We start from the raw sequence: 21,670 nt of genomic DNA, 5'->3' as shown, positions 1-21,670 counted from the left end.
TACAGACCACAAATATAAGATATGCATCAGTAAGCATGCCATAGCTGTGCTAGTTATGATTCTCACTGTCCTTAACACATCTGTGAACTAGCTGTGAAATGAAATGAAAATCGCTTATTATCACAAGTAGGCTTCAAATGAAGTTATTGTGAAAAGCCCCTAGTCGCCACATTCCAGCACCTGTTCGGGGAGGCTGGTACTGGAATTGAACCCGCGCTGCTGGCCTGCCATGGTCTGCTTGAAAAGCCAGCTATTTAGCCCTGTGCTAAACCAGCTGTAACGTACTAGTGGTTAGAGATACAGAAAAGATTAGGATTTTATATTTTACAGTGGACACTTGCTAGCTACAGCTTCAAATGGGTAGCACAGTGGGTGGGTAGCACTGTTGCTTCACAGCTCCAGGTTCCCAGGTTCGATTCCCGGCTTGGGTCACGGTCTCTGTGGAGTCTGCACGTTCTCCCTGTGTCTGGGTGGGTTTCCTCCAGGTGCTCCGGTTTCCTGCCACAAGTCCCGAAAGACGCACTGTTGGGTCATTTGGACATTCTTAATTCTCCCTGTGTACCCGAACAGGCACCGGAATGTTGCGACTCGGGCTTTTCACAGTAACTTTATTGCAGTGTTAATGTAAGATTGTGACAATAAAGATTATTAGTATTCTAAATAGCCCAGTTGAAAATCTCACTGATGTGTACACAGACAGCATTGCATGCTGTTATTAGCAGTTTTGTAGTAATTTGTGGGCACTCTTGCGAAGATGTAAAAAAATCTTATGAAAATTCAAAAAGGAGGGTAATTAAACACCTTTGCTTTTGAGGAAATGGAAACCTGTGGCAAAACATTTCCCCATTGCTTTTCCTGTGCTGCCGAATAAGATGCAGCACGGAATTTCAATCCCAGGTTTGTGCTGAGTTAGCTGATCTCAGCTTCAACTGCAGCTACTCTTACCAACTTTTACAGATGCACCATGGAAAGTATCCTATCTGCCTGCATCACAGCCTGGTATGGCAACTGCTCGGCCCAAGACCGCAAGAAACTTCAGAGAGTCGTGAACACAGCCCAACCCATCACACAAACCTGCCTACCATCCATTGACTCCATCTACACCTCCCGCTGCCTGGGGAAAGTGGGCAGCATAATCAAAGACCCCTCCCACCCAGTTTACTCACTCTTCCAACTTCTTTCATCGGGCAGGAGGTGCAAAAGTCTGAGAACACGCACAAAAACAGCTTCTTCCCCGCTGTTACCAGACTCCTAAACGACCCTCTTATGGACTGACCTGATTAACACTACACCCCTGTATGCTTCACCCGATGCTGGTGTTATGTAGTTACATTGTGTACCTTGTGTTGCCCTATTATGTATTTTCTTTTCTTTTCTTTTCATGTACTTAATGATCTGTTGAGCTGCTCGCAGAAAAATACTTTTCACTGTACCTCGGTACACGTGACAATAAACAAACAAACGAAAACAGAAAAAAGGAGACGATATATAATTGACCACACTGCTGTAGAGCAGGAAAGAAAATCTACTTGGTGTTCCTGGTTTCAAATGTTAGCTGCTGCTGAAACATTTCTATGTGCAAATATCGGGTGAGAATGGGATTGGCTGAAACATGCGCCCGCATGCCCCTGCCATACCCATCCTGCTGACAGTTATTGCTTAAGTTCACCGAAGATTCATTGCTTGGGCACTGAAGGGCAACAAGTATTAATACATACCCAGTCTAAGCCAATGCCTTCAGGAGATGAGGGGAGGAGAATGCTGACGGCACATGTTCCTCAAAAGACATCCAGAGGATCAGTCAGCTTGGGAAAAGCACACCCGGTGACGATGGACTGAAGGTGAACTTTTCTAACAGCAATGGGAAAGTGGGTGATGAAGTTGGTTGAGTTTAATTAATGTTATATTAAGCAGGCTTAAGATTTATACTAAACCTAGAGCTTGCAATAGGCATCAGACAGCCATGATGGAATATCACAAATATGTCATAGGTGGCGCTATTGCACACATCTTGAAAGCTGGCAGAACATTTAGTTCAGGAGATTCTACCATGTGGGTGTGTCCTTTTGAAGAGGCCTGTGAAACCTCAGCATTTTGGCCATCCTTTCCCATGACATTGCTTTGCCAGGACCTGTACTAAATATATAGCTTCGCCTCACGGTTTTCTCTTTGGCAATGCACAGCCCCAGTGTAAACAAATTGCCTGACCACCAAGTTACAATCCCTGGAACTGAATTTCATATCTTAATGAACTATCCTAAGGTGGGAAGCAAAACAACCAAAATGCAACACCATCAAGTGCCATTTCCTTTCTGCCGTCATTTATGCTGTATATTTTAAGCCTTTCATTGGCGACTAGTGATTATGCAAATATGCAGAGTATGAAATCAATGCTGCTTATTCCTTAGATGACTATTTTTAAAATTATTTTTGATGTATGTTCAGTTTAACTTATTTTTACTGTTTTTGTTCATTCCTACGTATTTGCACTTTTTACTTATGTGTAATTCTTCCACTGAATGGGAAGATTTAAAGATGTGATTTGTTACTGTGTACTCAAACAATGGAAGGCGGCATTCTGTTGAAATCTGAATGCCAGTTTGTGTTGGTAAAGGCTTTAATGACAAAAGCTCAGGATTGTGAAATTATAGAAAATGTGGTCTCTTTGATCCTTGTGGGCTGGCAAACATTCCTCTGAGGTTTTCAGGCTCCCCATTTATGTTTTTGTTTCTGGGACACAAGGTCTGTGTCTGCCCAGCCTACTACCCCATCCTTCACTGGTTTTGTCCCCATTCACCAACCTCCCCATTCCCACAGAGAGGCATAGAAAATGAAAATGAAGTCACATTATTAGCTATTGCTCCAGGAATCCATCTAACAGCTTCTTTTCTTTTTTACCTCCTGTTCCACCAGTCTATCCTCTGGGAAAACTAAGGTTTGTGGACATCGAAGCCCACTTGATGCAGCCCTTTGATGCAGCCCCTATCTCTCCTCAAACATACTGCTCGCATGTTGTTCATGCTTTTATTAATCTTACATATCTGGGAGAGAATCCACACAGAAGTGGCTGGATTCTCCGTTCCCCCAGACCCGTGTTTCTCGGCGGCACGCCGTTCCCTGGTGGCGCGATTCTCTACTTCCGCCACTTGTGAATGGGATTTTACATTGATGCCAACCCACACCGATGGGAAACCAGCGGGTGCGGATGCACTGCAGGCGGGAACAGTGAATCGCAATGGCTGGAGAATTCTGGCCCATGGGCTGGATTCTCCATTATTGACACTATGTCCCCACGCCGGCGCCAAAATGGTGGTGTGTTACTCCTGAGATTCCTGCAAAAAGTGAAACGAATTCCCAGCCCTGCAGGGAATTTCGCCCCGGCGTGAATCTCGCAGCTTTTGCTGCAGATACGGGCCCTCACACTTCCAGGTCAGAGGCCGTGCATGTGTACGGCAGCGGCCTCCAGCGGCTGCACCGTGCTCCATGGCGGATTTGGACCGCGGAGCCAGACCCAAGAAAGAAACCCCTTGATTGGCCGCGTACCCAACCCTCAAACCCCGCATATTAATGCCCCGTCCACCAAAAGCCCCCCCCCCCCCCCCCCCCCCCCCCGGTCTCAGATCTGCCTGCCCACGACCAGGGCGACTGCGGTACATGCGAGTTTCCCGACCAGCAATAGCAGGTTAGTTCCATGCCGGCGGGAACTCGGCCGGTCGGGAGCGGAGGAGGATTGCTGAGCGGGCCTCTGGCAATGGCCCCCTGGCAGCGCGGCATACTCCCCGGTGGTGCTGATTTGTGGTGCCCGTAGAATCGTCAAACTGGCGCCAGGGCTGATTACGGCGTCAAACTGGATTCTCCGCCCCGGCGCCAACCCCGATATCAGCGTCGGGCTGCAGAGAATCCAGCCCTGCCTTTGGTGGGACAAAAATAATTGTTACCAATGTCCATGTTAAGGGCACTGTGTCTATTAGAATGTTTCTCCAGAGACCTGGGGCGAAATTCTCCCGAAATGGCGCGATGTCCGCCGACTGGCGCCCAAAACGGCACCAATCAGACGGGCATCGCGCCGCCCCAAAGGTGCGGAATGCTCCGCATCTTTGGGGGCCGAGCCCCAACATTGAGGGGCTAGGCCGGCGCCAGAGGAATTTCCGCCCCGCCAGCTGGCGGAAACGGCCTTTGTTGCCCCGCCAGCTGGCGCGGAAATGACATCCCCGGGCGGCGCATGCGCGGGAGCGTCAGCGGCCGCTGACAGTTTCCCACGCATGCGCAGTGGAGAGAGTCTCTTCTGCCTCCGCTATGGTGGAGACCGTGGCGGAGGCGGAAGGGAAAGAGTGCCCCCACGGCACAGGCCCGCCCGCGGATCGGTGGGCCCCGATCGCGGGTCAGGCCACCGTGGGGGCACCCCCCAGGGCCAGATCGCCCTGCGCCCCCCCCCAGGACCCCGGAGCCCGCCCACGCCGCCTTGTCCCGCCGTTCAAAAGTTGGTTTAATCCACGCCGGCGGGACAGGCAATTTATTGGAGGGACTTCAGCCCATCCGGGCCGGAGAATCGAGCGGGGGGGGGCACGCCAACCGGCGCGGCGCGATTCCCGCCCCGCCGAATCTCTGGTGCCGGAGACTTCGGCAACCGGCGCGGGCGGGATTCACGCCCCCGGCGGGGGGTCGGAGAATGACGCCCCTGCTGTCTGACTAAGGAGATGAATGATTGCAGTAATAGCCTTAATATCTACACTGAAGTTGCAATGTGTCAGTTGCATAACAGCTGATATCAGGAATTTCTGTGAAGAATGCCCCCTTTAATGAAAAAAACAGCAAAATAATTTCAAATTCCCAGTGGTTCAAGCTGCAGTTCAGACTGGCCATGTTTTTAATTTGATATCTTTATGCCTGATCTTAAAATTTCTGCAGCTACATGCACTGCCAAAATAAATACACTGCACAAAAAATTCAAGGGTGCAATTACTGACTGCATGACTTGGATAGCCAATGAGGGTAGATTAACTCCTCTCTCTATCTCTCTCTGTTTGATTACAGTATAAGATTCCTACTGTTAATAGTTTCGTAGCCTGAAACAATTGTAATGGCTGTTGGGAATTACGTATACAAACTCTGTAGTCTCAGGGTTGCTAGGGTTTTGCGTGCAAATGTATTAGATCTTTTTTTGAAAAAGATGGAAGTACGGGTATTGGTTGTGACAGGTCTTATGTTAGCACATGTTATATCAATGTTAAAATTGCTTTAACAATCTTCTGGATTGTTGCCCACTGAGTCACTCGGGAGTGATTAGCAGACGCAAAGGAGATAACTTCGAAGTGATTACTCGCTCTGCTGTCCAAGCTCAAAGGTGTTTTGGGTTATCTGTTTGTCCAAAATTCAATTAAAATGGTATAATGTGACTGGTTTTGTAATGAAAGCAGTTTGTTTGCAAATGGATTTAGAATATTGATGTGTTTGTGTTAAATTGAATAACGTTATTGACTACCTTATTTACTTAAATTTGATTTCACTGTGTTATGGAATCTAAGATGTCTATGTTTCAATTATCAATTGACCCATATTTTGTTAGAATTATTACTGACAACTGATAAACTGGAATAGTTGACAAGCTGAATTTCCAGGGAGGAAACTACACAGGACTCTCAATTAAAACATTACGGTCATTTTATATGATGGATTCGGAGCCCGGAAGTGCAGAAGGTTTTAGTTTAGACAGGCATCATAATCAGCGCAGGCTTGGAGGGCTGAAGGTTCTGTTCCTGTGCTATAATGTTCTTTCTTCTTTCTTTCCTCCTCCTGTGCATTGAGCTGTACGAGATCCGTATGAAGCAGATAAACTGATAAAGATTTGAAGAATGTCCCTCATGATATATATTTTGACATCCTTCTTCTAACACAATTAAGTGAATGATTATTATTCAAAACATCATCTTACGATTTAAATAGGAATCATACAACCTGGGTCTGGAAACAGAGAATAAGTGTTTGTGTTTCATACAAACACTGATACACTTTTCATCATTTTACATCTTACACCATTCTCTGTTTTGTAAAGCACCCTGTGGGGCTGAGCATGTATCTGAATACATATACTTAAGTGGTCTACATTTACAAGCATAACCCTCTGATGAAGGTGATTCTGTGTGTTAGTTAGAACATGCTTAGCCCAGCATATTGCATTATCTTTAAATTTCTATATTAAGTTATTACTTCAGGTAATCCACTCAGCATCATGGGCATGAAGGAAGTGCAATAATTATTATGCTTTGCAATGAATTTTGCATATTTTGAAGGTATGTAACTTATATGAATAAAATTACCTGTACAAAACCTCAATCTTTTGAAGCACAGTGATTAAAATTGTGTGTAATGCACCCTCTAGACTATATATTTTTTGGTTTGAATTTAGGATCAGTGTTTTTGAACAGAGTATAATGTTTGGAATTTTGCCAAATTTGTATTTCCTGACATGCAGAGACCCTCATTCAGTGCATTGAACCAAGAAAAACTTTTAATGTCTTGCAATCTCTGTTCTCCTTGTGGCACCTTGTGGCAGTGTATTCCTTGAATCTAATAAGCAGTCCACTCTCTTTTTAAATCTAAAGTTTTATAAATTCTTAATATTTGCTTTCAACATAGGGAAACCAATTTTTGAAATCTTCCTTGTAAATCTTACTGAGGAAATATTTTCATGAATCAAAAAGGAAAATATCGTTCTTCAGATCTGATCATTCCAGATTCAGTTGCTAATTTGGGACATCAGCTGTTATCAGTTAAAGCAGTACATTATAATCATGGTAATTAACCTCAGAGCCCATTGTTCAGGAAGGAGAAGAAATCAATCAGGAGCTTCTGTACCTGATCAATTTTTAGACCTCAATTTTATGAACTTGTGATCCTCTGGGATCTCATTCGCCCAACTTGGAAGCAATTTTACAGTGTGGTGGGCAGGGCTCCTGGGGAGGGCGGAAAGCCCACCTTTGCCCCAATTAAAGCTCTTAGATGGTGACTTAATTACTTTTCATGCCCAGCCCCATATTCCAGGCTATGGGTAGATCACGGATAAAGGTGGGGGAATAGAAAAATGTAACTATCTTAACCTTGGAAGACTTGATTGGGTGGTGGCTCTCCAAGGCAAGGCTTCCACCTAAATGAGGACTAAGACACACCTGCTGCCAATCAACGCTTTTTAGAACGTAAAATGGCACCAGGCTTATCGGACCTGGTGGGGACGTATTCCCCGCTGACTCTCCACTTGGTGGGGGCTGAGCCCCCGCCTTCCAAAAAATTCCTAAAGTGGAGAGCATCACAAACTTACCCTAATCCAGCCCTCGCCCAATAGCCACACTTTCAGAAGTGGTTGCTGAATGGGACATGACCATGGATACTCTTTTCCCTCCCAAACCAGGCACATGAAGCAATTGTAGAGGACATATTACAGCCCTACATGAGACTGGTCAATGCAGCACAGTCTGGGGATTAAACTGGAGACCTTTTTAGCTGAATGCTCCGAAAACTCCCCACCCTGTCAATGATCCCAATCAGTACTGGTTCAGTTTGAAGGATATCCTGTGTCACATGTGTCTGCTGTCATGATTGTAATGTTCTTTTCGGATGGCCTGATTTATATCACAAGAACACTTGTAGCTAAAGCTATAAATGATTTATTAACATTAACTGTGGGTGAATTATTTACAAAACAACAGATGAATAACAGTATGATCATGCACAAGCAACCTCTCTCTCCAGCTCCCTCCAACCAGTCTCAGGGGTCACCTGACTCTAACATTCACTTATATACTAAGAGACTCCTAGTGGTCAGTCGGTAAATTACAACACAACCATGATATCACCACATCCCCTTTCCTTTGAAGGAATAAATTAGTACATTATCATCAGTATATTTACATGTGATATCATTTGCCTGTGAGTCTAACAGTGTTAGCTTTTAAATTCTTATTTAAAAACTGGTTTAACAAATATATATATATATCGTTAAACCAGTTTAAAATAAAAACAATAATACTGTTAGACTCACAGGCAAATTATATCACATGTAAATATACTGATGATAATGTATTAATTTCTTCCTTCAATATATATATATATATATATATATACAACAAGAACAGCAAGCATAGTGTGTACAAATAGTCCAAATCTACCAATTGAGTCGATCAGGATTTCTTCTGACTCTGGTTGATCTTCTCAAAGTTTGACCTTGCTGCTCAGAACTTGTAGATTCAATGTTCTCCATGACATTCTCATGCTCAGGAACTGCTGAACCATCTGACAATGCAGCTGATGTTGATTCTGACGTAGATTCGTCATCCATCACATTATTGTGAAAGTCTTCCCTGGTTTTCAAGAGTGCGTGACGATTTCCTCTTTAAACCAATCTATCTACTGTCTGTACAGTGTAGGAACGAGGTGCTCCTTCTTCAAATATATTGGCTTTTCTCGCCCAATTGCCTGAATCGTCTACTCTCACAATGTCATCACTACTCAGAGGTGGTAATGTTCTAGACACTCTATCATAGAACTGCTTTTGTTTTGCTTTAATGTTTTGCATTTCCTGCAGTACCAATGCATTCTCCTCCTTTCCCAGGTATGGAAGTGTGGTACACAACCTTCTAATCATGAGTAACTCTGCTGGCGATTTACCATGTGACAATGGTGACGCTCTGTAACTCAATAGTGCGAGATATGGATCAGATTGGCTGTCCATTGCTTTCTTCAACAATTGTTGAACGATATGTATACCTTTTTTGGCTTTTACATTGGCTTGAGGGTACAACAGACTCGAAGTGATGTGATTGAAATCATACGTGATTGCAAATTGTTGCCGCTCTTTACAGTTAAAATTAGAACCATTGTCAGTCACGATGACTTGCGGAATTCTGTGTCCAGCACAAATTGACTTGGTATGCAGTATTAAACTACTTGCCATTATGCTTGACAGTAGAGCAATTTCGAGATAGTTTGAAAAAGAGTCTATGATCATTAAATAATGTTTCCTCGTAGGTGAAAGAGATCCATAGCTACTTTCTGCCATGGTGCCGTAGGTAAATCATATATTTGCATAGGTTCTCTTGTTTGCTTGCAATGATACGTCGGTGACATTGTAGCACAGTGGTTAGCACTGTTGCTTCACAACGCCAGGGTCCTAGGTTCGATTCCCAGCTTGGATCACTGTCTGTGATGAGTCTACACGTTCTCTCTGTGTCTGCATGGGTTACCTCCGGGTACTCCCGTTTCCTCCCACAAGTCCCGAAAAATGTGCTTATTAGATGAATTGGACATTCTGAATTCTCCCTCGAGTGTACCTGAACAGGCATCATAATGTGGCGACTGGGGGATTCATAAAATCATAGAATTTACAGTGCAGAAGGAGGCTATTCGGCCTATTGAGTCTACACCGGCCCTTGGAAAGAGCACCCCACTTAAGCCCATGGCTCCACCCCATCCCTGTAACCCCTGAACTCAGTATCCCCACCCAACATTAAGGCAATTTAGCATGGCCAATCCACCTAACCTGGACATCTTTGGACTGTGGGAGGAAACCGGAGCACCCGGAGGAAACCCACGCAGACACGGGGAGAACGTGCCGACTCCGCACAGACAGTGACCCAAGCCCAGAATCGAACCTGGGACCCAGGAGCTGTGAAGCAACTGTGCTAACCATTGTGCTACTGTGTCACAATAACTTCATTGTAGTGTTAATGTAAGCCTACTTGTGACAATAAATATTATTATATTTTTATTATATATTATATGTATCCTCTTTAGTACATCCTTGCGAAGAGATTGAAGTAGAATTATACTGTTCAAACAAAGCACCACTCCATTAATGATACTGAGTTCATATCTTATATTGCAGAACTCCATAAGTTGACCTCTAGGCCAGTGTGAGTTGATGTTCCTCATCACCTCTTGAAGAGTTTGATCCTTCTTGGATCTCATGTAGTTTTGTATCTGATACGGGTAGTAGTGTGGAAATAAGATTAACATGCAAACCTACATCTTCAGCAATTTCACGACGAATACTTTGTATCGTCGCATTCGATAATGCACCTGCTAAGAAAAAATATTTGCTGGCGTGTCGATGAGATTGAAGTCATAGCGTTGTAACTTCATCATCAACCTCTGAATGCATGGAGACATCTCGCTGAAATTTTGTTTGATGATGTTAATCAAAGGACAATGATCTGTCTGAACTGTGAAAGTTGGAAGCCCAGACACATAGCCGTGGAATTTCTCCAAGCCTACAGCCAAACCTAGGCATTCTTTTTCAATTTGAGCATTCCTCTGCTCTGTTGTCGTCATGGATCCTGATGCATATGTGACTGGTTTCCAATCGTCATGCTCGAGTTGCAGAAGAACTGCTCCCAGACCATCTTTGGTCGCATCTGTTGCCACTTTAATCTGCTTAGATGGGTCAAAAATATGTGAGAACCTGCGTGGTGGTTAGTGAAGTCTTGAGATTCTTCCACTCTTGCTCACGTTGCTCAGTCCAAATGAAATCTGCTGTCTTGTGCAGGAGATGACGCAGATGTGTTGTTTTTGCTGACAGGTTTGGAATGAATTTCCTTATAAAATTGGTCATACCCATCACTCTTGACATGGTTTTCTTGTCGTGTGGTTTTGGCATGTTGAGAATTGCTTAGATTTTGTCCTTGTCAGGTTCAATGCCATGCGGCGAGAGCTTGTCACCTAGGAACGTGACCTCAGTTACTCCAAATTGGCACTTTTGCTTATTGAGCTTCAGCCCATTTCTCCTGACACCCCTTAGAATTTTAAGCAACCTCGTATTGTGCTCTTCTATGGTTGAGTCCCAAATGATGATATAATCCACGTACACACGTACACCTTCGATGCCTTCGATTATGTGCTCCATGGCAAGATGAAAAAATTATGCCAAACAGCATTCTCAGAAAGCAATACTGTCCAAATGGCGTATGAAAAGTGCAGTATTTTGTACGTTGTTCCTCTAGCTTTAGTTGCCAGAAACCCTGAGATGCATCAAGTTTTGTAAAGAATTGTGCACCAGCCATCTCAGATGTGATTGCCTCACGTTTTGGTATTTGATAAAGTTCTCTTTTGATATTCTCGCTAAGATCTTTAGGATCTGTGCATGTGCGAATATCGCCATTCCTTTTCTTTACGCAAACAATGGAGTTTACCCAGTCGGTAGGTTCTTCTATCTTACTGATTACTTTTAATTTTGTCATTCTGTCTAGCTCCTTTTTGAGGCAGTCCCAAAGAGGTGCAGGTACTCTTCTTGGGTATGTATTGCAGGTTTTGCATCTTTTTTGAGTTGTATCCTCTAGGTGAATGATAGTGTACCAAAACCTGTGAACACATCGCTGAATTTGCGGATAATGTTCTCAGAATTGTCGGAGTGCTGATCCAATCCTTTGTGGTTGCTATATACCAACTGCACTAGACCTAATTCTTCACAGGACTGATCACCTAATAGTGAATCCAAACCCTCGGATAAAATGCAGAATGGGATGGAATAAGTTGTATTCTTCACCACCACACTCAGGTCACAAGCACCATAACATTTAATACTTGAACCATTATAATCTTTCAGAGATATTTTGTGATTTCTTCTAATCGACAGATTTTTAGATTTTTAAGATCAGTCATGCTGATTACATTGGCTTTGGCACCAGTGTCTAACTTCAATTGGACCACTGTACTGTTCACTTCGAGTGGTAGCAGCCATTTGTCCTCATCAAGCACATTTATTTTAAATGGAGTATCAGTTTGCATATTTTAAGTGCTAGAGAATTTTTTGATTCTCCAAAAGATTATTCTTCTCTGTTATTACTCCAACAAACAATGATGTTTCATCACTGGAGACTCTGGGCTGGATTCTCCAAAAATTGGGCTATGACCCCATGGCGGCGTAAAAACGCTGGCATTTCACCCCAGACTTCCCTTAAATTTTTTTACAGCTATTCACTTACCTTGGAGGGCCCTGGAGTGCTTCTCGCAGCTTTAGCTGCGGATACGGGCCTCCGCACGTCCGGTTGCGGGTCCGCGAATGCGCATGACGGCGGCCTCCAGCGGCCGCGCCGAACACGATGGCGGACTCAGCCGGCGGACCTGGACCAACAAAGAAGGTCCCAACGATGGTTCCCGCGCTGCTCGATCTAACCCGCCTGATCGACGCATAAGGCCCCCCCCCCCCCAGTACTTCACCCCCCGCTACCCAACCGGCCAGATGTGGTTAGAATCACGCTGTCGGGAATTCGGCCAGTCGGGATCAGAACATCGCTGGGCGGGTCTCTGACAATGGCCCCCCCCCAAGCTGCACTGCGTAAATCACGCGCGAACGATTCTTCGGGGACTGGAGAATTGCGGGGAGGGTCCGGGCCGATTCACGTGTAAAAGTGGATTCTCCGCCCCCGCTCCAAACGCGGTTTCGGCACGGGGCTGCGGAGAATCCAGCCCACATGTCTTACACTGAGCTGACTGATCTGTGGTTGAGCTTAGAGTAATAATTTTGAGCAAAGTGATTTTCTTTTCCTTTGCATCTGGAACAAAACTTGCCAAACGCTGAACATTGCCATAATTTATACCTTTGATCACACCTTTTACACAGAAATACTTTGCCCTGATCTTTAACCTGTTTGTTGGTGTGCGAGGAGCTGCAGGAACTTTCCATCCTTTTTATGGAGGTTTCACGCCTTTTTGGGAAAAAGGGCAGCAACCGGAGTGCTTCCCTCTAAGAAGACGCCGCCATTATTGAGAAACATTTTAGAATGTTGTGCTGCTAGCTTGTGGGCGTGACAAATCTTTTTTTTAATAAAATATCTTTATTCAAACAAAGAAACAAGAACATAAGAACACCACCCACAAGGATTATACATTACATGGAATTTCCCCAAACTACAATAACCCCCCATATAACAATAAAAACACAAATAGGAAAACACCCTAACCTAACCCAAACGCCACCCCAGAAGGAACCGCCCCCCCCCCCCCCCCCACCCGCTGCTGCTGACCTCCTCCTAACGCTCCGTGAGAAAATCTAGGAACGGTTGCCACCGCCTGAAGAACCCGTGCACAGAACCTCGCAAGGTAAACTTTATCCTCTCCAGCTTGATGAACCCTGCCACATCATTAATCCAGGCTTCCACACTTTGGGGCTTCACATCTTTCCATAGTAGCAAAATCCTCCGCCGGGCTACCAGGGACGCAAAGGCCAGAATTCCGGCCTCTTTCGCCTCCTGCACTCCCGGCTCGTCCAATACCCCAAATAATGCTACCCCCCAGCTCGGCTTGACCCGGGCGTTCACCGCCTTGGACATAGTCCTCGCAAAGCCCCTCCAAAACCAATCTAGCGCTGGGCATGACCAGAACATATGGGCGTAATTTGCTGGGCTCCCTGAGCACCTCCCACATCTGTCCTCCACCCCAAAGAACCTACTCAACCTCACCCCTGTCATATGCGCTCTGTGAACAACTTTAAACTGTATCAGGCTGAGCCTGGCGCAAGAGAAGGAAGAATTAACCCTACTCAGGGCATCAGCCCACAGACCCTCATCTATCTCCTCCCCGAGCTCCTCCTCCCATTTGCCCTTTAGCTCTTCCACCGAGGTCTCCTCCTCTTCTTGCAGCTCCTGGTAAATCGCTGAGACCTTGCCTTCTCTAACCCATACCCCCAAGATCACCCTGTCCTGAATCCTGCGTGCTGGGAGCAGCGGGAATTCCCTCACCTGCCGTTTCACAAACGCCCTCACCTGCATATACCTAAAAGCGTTTCCCGGGGGTAGCCCAAATTTCTCCTCCAGCGCCCCTAGGCTTGCAAACGTCCCATCAATGAACAGGTCCCCCATTCTTTTAATCCCTGCCCAATGCCAGCTCAGAAACCTCCCATCCATCCTTCCCGGGACGAACCGATGGTTCTCTCGAATCGGGGACCAAACTGAGGCCCCCACCTCACCCCTATGACGCCTCCACTGCCCCCAAATCTTCAGAGTCGCCGCCACCACCGGATCCATGGTGTACCTTGTCGGTGGGAGCGGCAACATTGCCGTCACCAACGCCCTCAGACACATGCCCACACAGGACGCCATCTCTAGCCTCTTCCACGCCGGCCCCCCCCCCCCCATTACCCACTTACGGATCATCGCCACATTGGCTGCCGAGTAGTAGCCACATAGATTCTGTCCCTCCAGGAAAACCCTTTTTACCCTCGGGGTCATTTTCGCCCACACGAATCCCATGATGCTCCTGCGTACCCATTTAAAAAAGGCCTTAGGGATCAGAATGAGAAGGCACTGAAATACAAAGAGAAGACCGTCATTTTAACCGACTGCACCCTACCCGCCAGCGAGAATGGCAACTTATCCCATATTTTAAAATCCTCCTCCATCTGCTCCACCAACCACGTCAAATTGAGCTTGTGCAGGACACCCCAACTCCTAGCTACCTGGATCCCCAGGTACCGAAAGCTCCTTTTCGCCCTCTTCAGCGGAAGCTCGTCTATCCCCCTTCCCTGGTCTCCTGGGTGCACCACAAAGAGCTCACTCTTCCCCACGTTAAGTTTATAGCCCAAAAAGTCCCCAAACTCCCTAAGGATCCGCATGACCTCCGCCATCCCCTCCACTGGGTCCACAACATACAGTAACAGGTCATCTGCATACAGCGACACCCGGTGTTCCTCTCCCCCCCGAACCAATCCCCTTCAGTTCCTTGAGTCCCTCAATGCCATGGCCAATAGCTCAATTGCCAGTGCAAACAACAAGGGGAACAGGGGGCGCCTCTGCCTCGTCCCCCGGTACAGCCGAAAGTACTCCGACCTCCGCGGGTTCGTACCCACACTCGCCATCGGGGCTTTATATAGTAGCCTAACTCAACTGATGAACCCCTCCCCAAACCCAAACCTCCGCAGCACCTCCCAACGATACTCTCACTCCACCCTATCAAAGGCCTTCTCCGCGCCCATAGCCGCCACTACCTCCGCTTCTCCCTCCACCGAAGGCGTCATAATTACATTAAGGAGCCTCCGCACATTGTTCAGCTGACTATCCTTCACAAATCCCGTCTGGTCCTCATGAATCACCCCCGGGACACAGTCCTCAATTCTCATGGCCAGAGGGTTTGATGGGAGGTTTCACCAGCAACTTCGCGTCGACATTGAGGAGCGAGATCGGCCTGTATGATCCACACTGCAATGGGTCCTTGTCCCGCTTCAAGATCAAAGAGATCAGCGCCCTGGACATTGTCGGGGGCAAGGTCCCCCCCTCCCTCGCCTTATTGAAAGTCCTCACTAGCAGCGGGCCGAGCAGGTCCACGTATTTGCTATAGAAGTCAACCGGGAACCCATCCAGCCCCGCGGCCTTCCCTGCCTGCATGCTCCCTAGTCCCTTAACCAGCTCCTCCAGCCCAATCGGTGCCCCCAGCCCAACCACCTGCTCCTCCTCCACCCTCGGGAATTTCAGCCGATCTAGAAATTGGCGCATCCGCTCCTCCCCGAGGACCTATACAGCTCCTCATAGAAGCCCCTGAATACCTCGTTTATTCCCACCGCACTCCGCACCTTATTCCCCCCTTTATCCCTACCTCCACCAATCTCCCTCGCTGCCTCCCTCTTCTGAAGCTGATGTGCCAGCATCCGACTCGCCTTCTCCCAATACTCATACTCCGCCCCCTGCGATTTCCTCCACTGCGCCTCTGCTTTCCCAGTAGTCAGCAAGTCGAATTCCGTCTGGAGCTTCTGTCACTCCCTAAGTAGTCCCTCCTCGGGGCCATCTGCATAGCTCCTGTCCACCCTTAATATATCCCGCACCAGTCTCTCCCTCTCTCGCCTCTCTCTCTTCTCCCTATGGGCCCGAATGGAGATTAGCTCTCCCCTGATCACCGCCTTCAACGCCTCCCAGACTACCCCCACCTGCACCTCCCCATTGTCATTGGCCTCTAAGTATCTTTCGATACACCCCCGAATCCGCCCGCACACCCCCTCATCCGCCAACAGTCCCACATCGAGGCACTACAGCGGGCGCTGGTCCCTCTCCACCCCCAGCTCCAGCTCCACTGAATGCGGGGCATGATCTGAAATGACTACGGCCGAATATTCTGTGCCTCCACTCTTGGGATTAGCGCCCTACTCACGATGAAAAAATCTATCCGGGAGTAGGCTTTATGGACGTGGGAAAAAAAGGAAAATTCCCTGGCCACCGGCCTGGCAAACCTCCAGGAATCCACTCCCCCCATCTGGTCCATAAACCCCCTGAGCACCTTGGCTGCAGCCGGCCTCTTATCCGTCCTGGACCTAGAAAGTGCTGGGTCCAGCACCGTGTTGAAGTCCCCCCCCCCCCCCCCCCCCCCCCCGCCCCCCCCCCCCCCCCCCCCCCCCCGCCATTATCAGGCTCCCTGCCTTCAAATCCGGAATCTGACCCAACATGCGCTTCATAAATCTGGCATCATCCCAATTCGGGGCATAAAAGTTCACCAATACCACCCGCACCCCCTGCAACATACCACTCACCATCACGTACCGACCTCCATTATCTGTCACAATATTCAGTGCCTCAAACGACACCCCTCGATTCTTCGTGTCCAACCCCGAGTGAAAGACCTGCCCTACCCACCCCTTTCTCAGCCTAACCTGATCTGCCACCTTCAAATGCGTCTCCTGTAGCATAACCACATCTGCCTTCAGTCCCTTTAGGTGCGCAAACACCCGGGCCCTCTTGACAGGCCCGTTCAGGCCCCTCACATTCCAAGTTATCGGCCGAATCAGGGGGCTTCCCGCCCCCCTTCCCCCCCTTGCCGACTAGCCATCTCCCTTTTTAGGCAAGCCACGTGCCCGCGCCTCCCGCACCCTCCGTTCCCCCAGGCGGCGGACCCCCGCCCCGACTCCCTCTCCTAGCTCCAGCTCCCCTTTGGCCAATGCAGCAGCAACCCCCCCCCCCCCCTCGCCCCTACTCTCCCCCCCCCCCCCCCAGCTAGATCCTCCTCTAGCCGTTTTGCTCCCCCCATGGCACTCACGTAAGTCAGCTGACTCCTGCTGACTCCGGCCTCTCCCGCCACTCCATCGACCTCCCCAGTGTGAGAGTCCCTCCACCTCCCCCTGGCAGTCAGTGTGTGCTCATCTCCAGCACTGCCCTTCCCCCCCGGCCCCGCCCCCTTCCTTCCCTAGCACGGGAAAAAGCCAGCGCTTTCCATCCAAGCTGGCCCCGCCCTCTCTGCCCAGCTCCCTTTTTGCGGCCTTCTCTCACCTCCCCATCCCGGGCCTCCAACACCCCCCTCCCCCCCCCCCCCCCCCCCCCCCCCCACCCCCCACTCTGCGAGGCCCTGTCCTTCCAACACCGACACCCACATCACCCAGCCCCCATATCGAACCATTTCGCCCAACCCCACCCAGCACCAAATAAAACAGAACAGAACATCCCCCAAAACACAGTAACCCCCCCTAGGCACCCCCTCCCATCAAACCCTCAGTTCGAGTCCAACCTTTCAGTTTGGATAAAGGTCCACGCCTCATCTGGCCTCTCGAAGTAGTGGTGCCGATCCTGAAATGTGACCCACAATCGCGCTGGCTGCAGCATCCCGAACTTCACCCCATTCCGATGTAGAACCGCCTTAGCCCGGTTGAAGCCGGCCCTCTTCTTGGCCATCTCCGCGCTCCAGTCCTGGTATATTCGGATCTCTGTGTTCTCCCACCTGCTGCTCCGCTTTTTTTTGGCCCATCTCAGGACACGCTCCCTGTCCACAAAGCGGTCTTGGGCCTTGGGCCTCCTCGCCAGGACTCGATGAGCCCCGTCCAGCTTCAGGGGCCTCGGGAAAGCTCCCACGCCCATCAACGCGCCGAGCATCATGACCACATATACCCCGGTGTCAGACCCCTCCACTCCCTCCGGGAGACCCAGAATCCGAAGATTCTTCCTCCTCGACCAATTATCCATGTCCTAAAATTTTTCTTGCCACTTCTTGTGCAGCGCCTCGTGCGCCTCCACCTTCACCGCCAGGCCCAGGATCTCATCCTCGTTCTCCGAGGCTTTTTGCCGCACCTCCCGGATCGCCGCCCCTTGGGCCTTCTGGGTCTCCACCAGCTTCTCGATCGACGCCTTCATTGGCTCTAGCAGTTCTGCCTTCAGCTCCGCAAAGCAGCTTTTGAGGAACTCCTGCTGCTCCTGCGACCATAGCGCCCACGCTGCTTGGTCTCCACCCGCCGCCATCTTGCCTCTCCCCCCTAGCACTTTTCGCTGCACTAAAATCACTTTCTTTACCGCTCCACTCCTGGTCCAATCTATACAGTGCCGGGGGAACCGTACTGTCACCTTCCCATGCTGGGAACCGTCGAACAATTGCCGTTGGGGCCCCTCAAAAGAGCCCAAAAGTCAGTTTCTGGCGGGAGCTGCCGAACGTGCGACTTAGCTCAGCGTAGCCGCACCCGGAAGTTGAGCCTGACAAATCTTAACTGTTTGTTCTAACGACAGCTCTGATTCCCTCAGCAACTGTTCCTTCAGCTTATTATCATTCACACCAAATCATAGTCCCGAAACATGGACGATTCCACAGAAAAATTACAGGTTTTAGCTTTTAACTTTAAATCAGTGATGAAATGATCTATGGACTCTCTTGTCTTCTATAAATGTGAGCTAAACACATAGCGTTCAGAAATTTAACTCTTTCTGGGGGTGCAATGTGCATCAAATTTTCAAATTACGATCTTCATCGCTTGCAAATTTAATTGTATTAAACTCAGCAATTGCTTCTGGCCCTGCCGCTGTTAGGAGCATCGCTACCTTACATAAATCTGATTGATCTTCTAAATTTACTGCAGTAAGAAACAGATTAAATCATTGTTTAAATGCTCCTCAGTTGCTGTCCACATTACCATGAAATCTGAGACTCATTGGTGGCTTCAACGACTCCATGTTGTTAATTCCTGCCGTCTGCAAAATCTTCAAATATCCTCATGGCAGGCTTTCTCAGTTTTTAATACATTCCAACCCTGGTACCATGTAATGTTCTTGTCGGATGGGCTGATTTATATTACAAAAACACTTGTAGCTGCAGCTATAAATGATTTAACATTAACTGTGCATAAACTATTTACAAAACAACAGATGAATAACAGTATGATCATGCTCAAGCAACCTCTCTCTCTAGCTCCCTCCAGCCAGTCTCAGGGATCACCTGAATCTAACATTCACTTATATACCAATGAGAGTCCTAGCAGCAAGTTGGTGAATTACAACACAACCATGATATCACCACAATGACAAATTTGGTAATGTGCATTATATAACCTGCAAATTCAAACCTGTAAAGGGCAAATAAAAAAGCATTTTAAATGTTACTGAGTTTCGATTGCAATTTCAAACAGTTCAGCTATTACAGCACTTGCTTTCAACAGTGAACCAGACAATATTTGACTTTTTTAGTGAATGTTATTTATCAGTGCATAGGGCAGAAAACAAAATTGGAAACTCTTTTGAATTTATCATCTTTAAATAATTTGTAGCTCCTATTCAGGATATTACATACGCTGGAATTACTTTACCACAATGACAGGGTTATGCTATTAGATGTGATAGCTGTAATTATCATTCAACAGGGTGATCTGTCAAGCTCAGGTTTTTGTGATGAATCATTTTCATTCATGAATTATCACTTTTGCTGTCCCTGAAACAGTCGCAACAGGTCTCTGTTAAGGGAATCTATCTTGTTTCGAAGGAACCCACATTGCAGATTCTTATTGTTCATCAGACGAATGAACATTGTGCTCATCTACCACTCATATCAATCTTCATCTATAGTCCTCTACAAATCACTAATTACAGTTCCCTTCCATGACACTGGCTCATTTGAATGATGCACCATAACCAGAGCATGTAACTCATGCGTTCTTGGGGTGGATTACATTAGCTTAATGATCTCCACACAAGTTAAGAAGCCTTAATGGCTCAGAGAAGCGCAAGAACAACTTGTAGGCCTCAGGTACATTGGAAGATAGTAATTTAATTTTGTTGTAAGTGTTACTTTGGTGTGTTTGCAGTGGTTGTGTTTAGCATCAAATCTTATCGGAATAAGAAACATAAATTATTAAGTAGAAAAGGCCAGTCAGTCCATGAAGCAGACACCCTGGACTATTTCCAATTCATTTTTATAAAGGAGTCTGTGCGGTTTTATAAAGCAGTCTGTACGTAAAATTCCCAGGCCCAAAGATGATCACTGGGAAATTGTACTTGTACAAACGTTAGTGAGGCCCCTACACCGAGGAAATTAAAAAGCAGGGTTAGATTTAATTTTCTAAAGACGTGATTCTCAGAGCCGCCGCGCCAAAATCGCGTTCGGTGCGGGGACGGAGAATGGCCATTTACCCGGAAATCGGGACTGGCGCCACTCCCGCAATTCTCCGATCCCCGGAGAATCGCTCGGGAGTCGCTCACGCAGGAACTACGCGGTGTGGCTAGGAGGGGCATTGACAGAGGCGCCCCCCTCAGCGATTCTCCGCACAAAACTGGCTGAGTTCCCGACGGCGTGGTTGTATCAACGTATCGGTCATCGGGAATCTCGGGTGGCGGTTCCGGACTCAGCCCGTGGCCGCCCTGGTGGGGGCGGGGGGATCGATCACCGGGGGGGCCTCATAGACAGCCAGGGGAGTGAATGTGCGTCACGGACCCGTGGGCACGTGCAATCTCGAGGCCTACATTTTTGATGCCGCTCCGCAGTCCGAATCCGCCATGTCTCACGGGGCGGCCGTTGCAGGCCGCTGCCATGCGCATGCGCGGACGCCCGACTGGAAGTGCGGGGCCCCATATCCGCAGCCAGAGCTGCGAGGAGCACTCCGGGGCACTGCCAGCCCCCCGCAGGTAGGAGAATCGCTCAGGACTTTTGTGCTCAAATACCCATCATCTCTTTCCCTTATCCAGAACAATGCAATCTACATTAACAAATACTAACAAACCATAATAATGTACTTTATAGGATAGAGATATCCAAAAACCTCACTACCATCGCCAAATCTTACCACTGATCATATATCCTAGCTACTTCATTCTATGTCCTCCCCCCTCACTTTTTTCCATTCTCTCTCTCCTTCTTCTCTTCTCTCCTCTCTTTACCCTCCATCACTCCATCAACCTCTGCTGACCAAACCTCACCCTTCCATGCCCTCTTTTCCTGAACCTTTTGCTATATTCATCCTTATTCTTTTGCCCCACCCCTCTTAAATTGGAGCGGCGTACCTCCAAACACCCCCACCCCCACCAACCTCCCTCCCAGAATGAAAATCCTGTCCTTCCTGACACTTTCTCTCAAAGTGAGCGGATCGAACCGGGAAATTTCCCGACCCCTGCTCCTCGCCTCAAGGATGGAAATGCAGCCCCATATGTTTTGCTGTGTCTCAGTTGGTAGCTCTCTCGCCTCAAGAGTCACGAGGTTCCCACTCCAGCCCATAAGCACAAAAGCACAGCTGACATGGCAGTGCAGCACTGAGGGAGAGCCTTACTGTTTGAGGTGCCACTTCTGGATGAGATAATCCCAGGCTCCATTAGCCTACTTGGTTGGACGTGCCAAGTCCCATGAGGCTACTTAGAAAAAAAATGAGAAAGGAATTCCAGCCAACATTAATTCCTCAGTTGACATCAGAAAAACAGATTAGCCAGTGAGTATCACAAGGCTGTCGAGGGAGTTTGCTCTGCTC

Source organism: Scyliorhinus torazame, chromosome 21 (genome assembly GCF_047496885.1).
Source record: "Scyliorhinus torazame isolate Kashiwa2021f chromosome 21, sScyTor2.1, whole genome shotgun sequence".
NCBI lineage: Eukaryota > Metazoa > Chordata > Chondrichthyes > Carcharhiniformes > Scyliorhinidae > Scyliorhinus > Scyliorhinus torazame.
The sequence above is the reverse complement of the archived record's forward strand: the minus strand, read 5'-3'. Positions refer to the sequence as shown.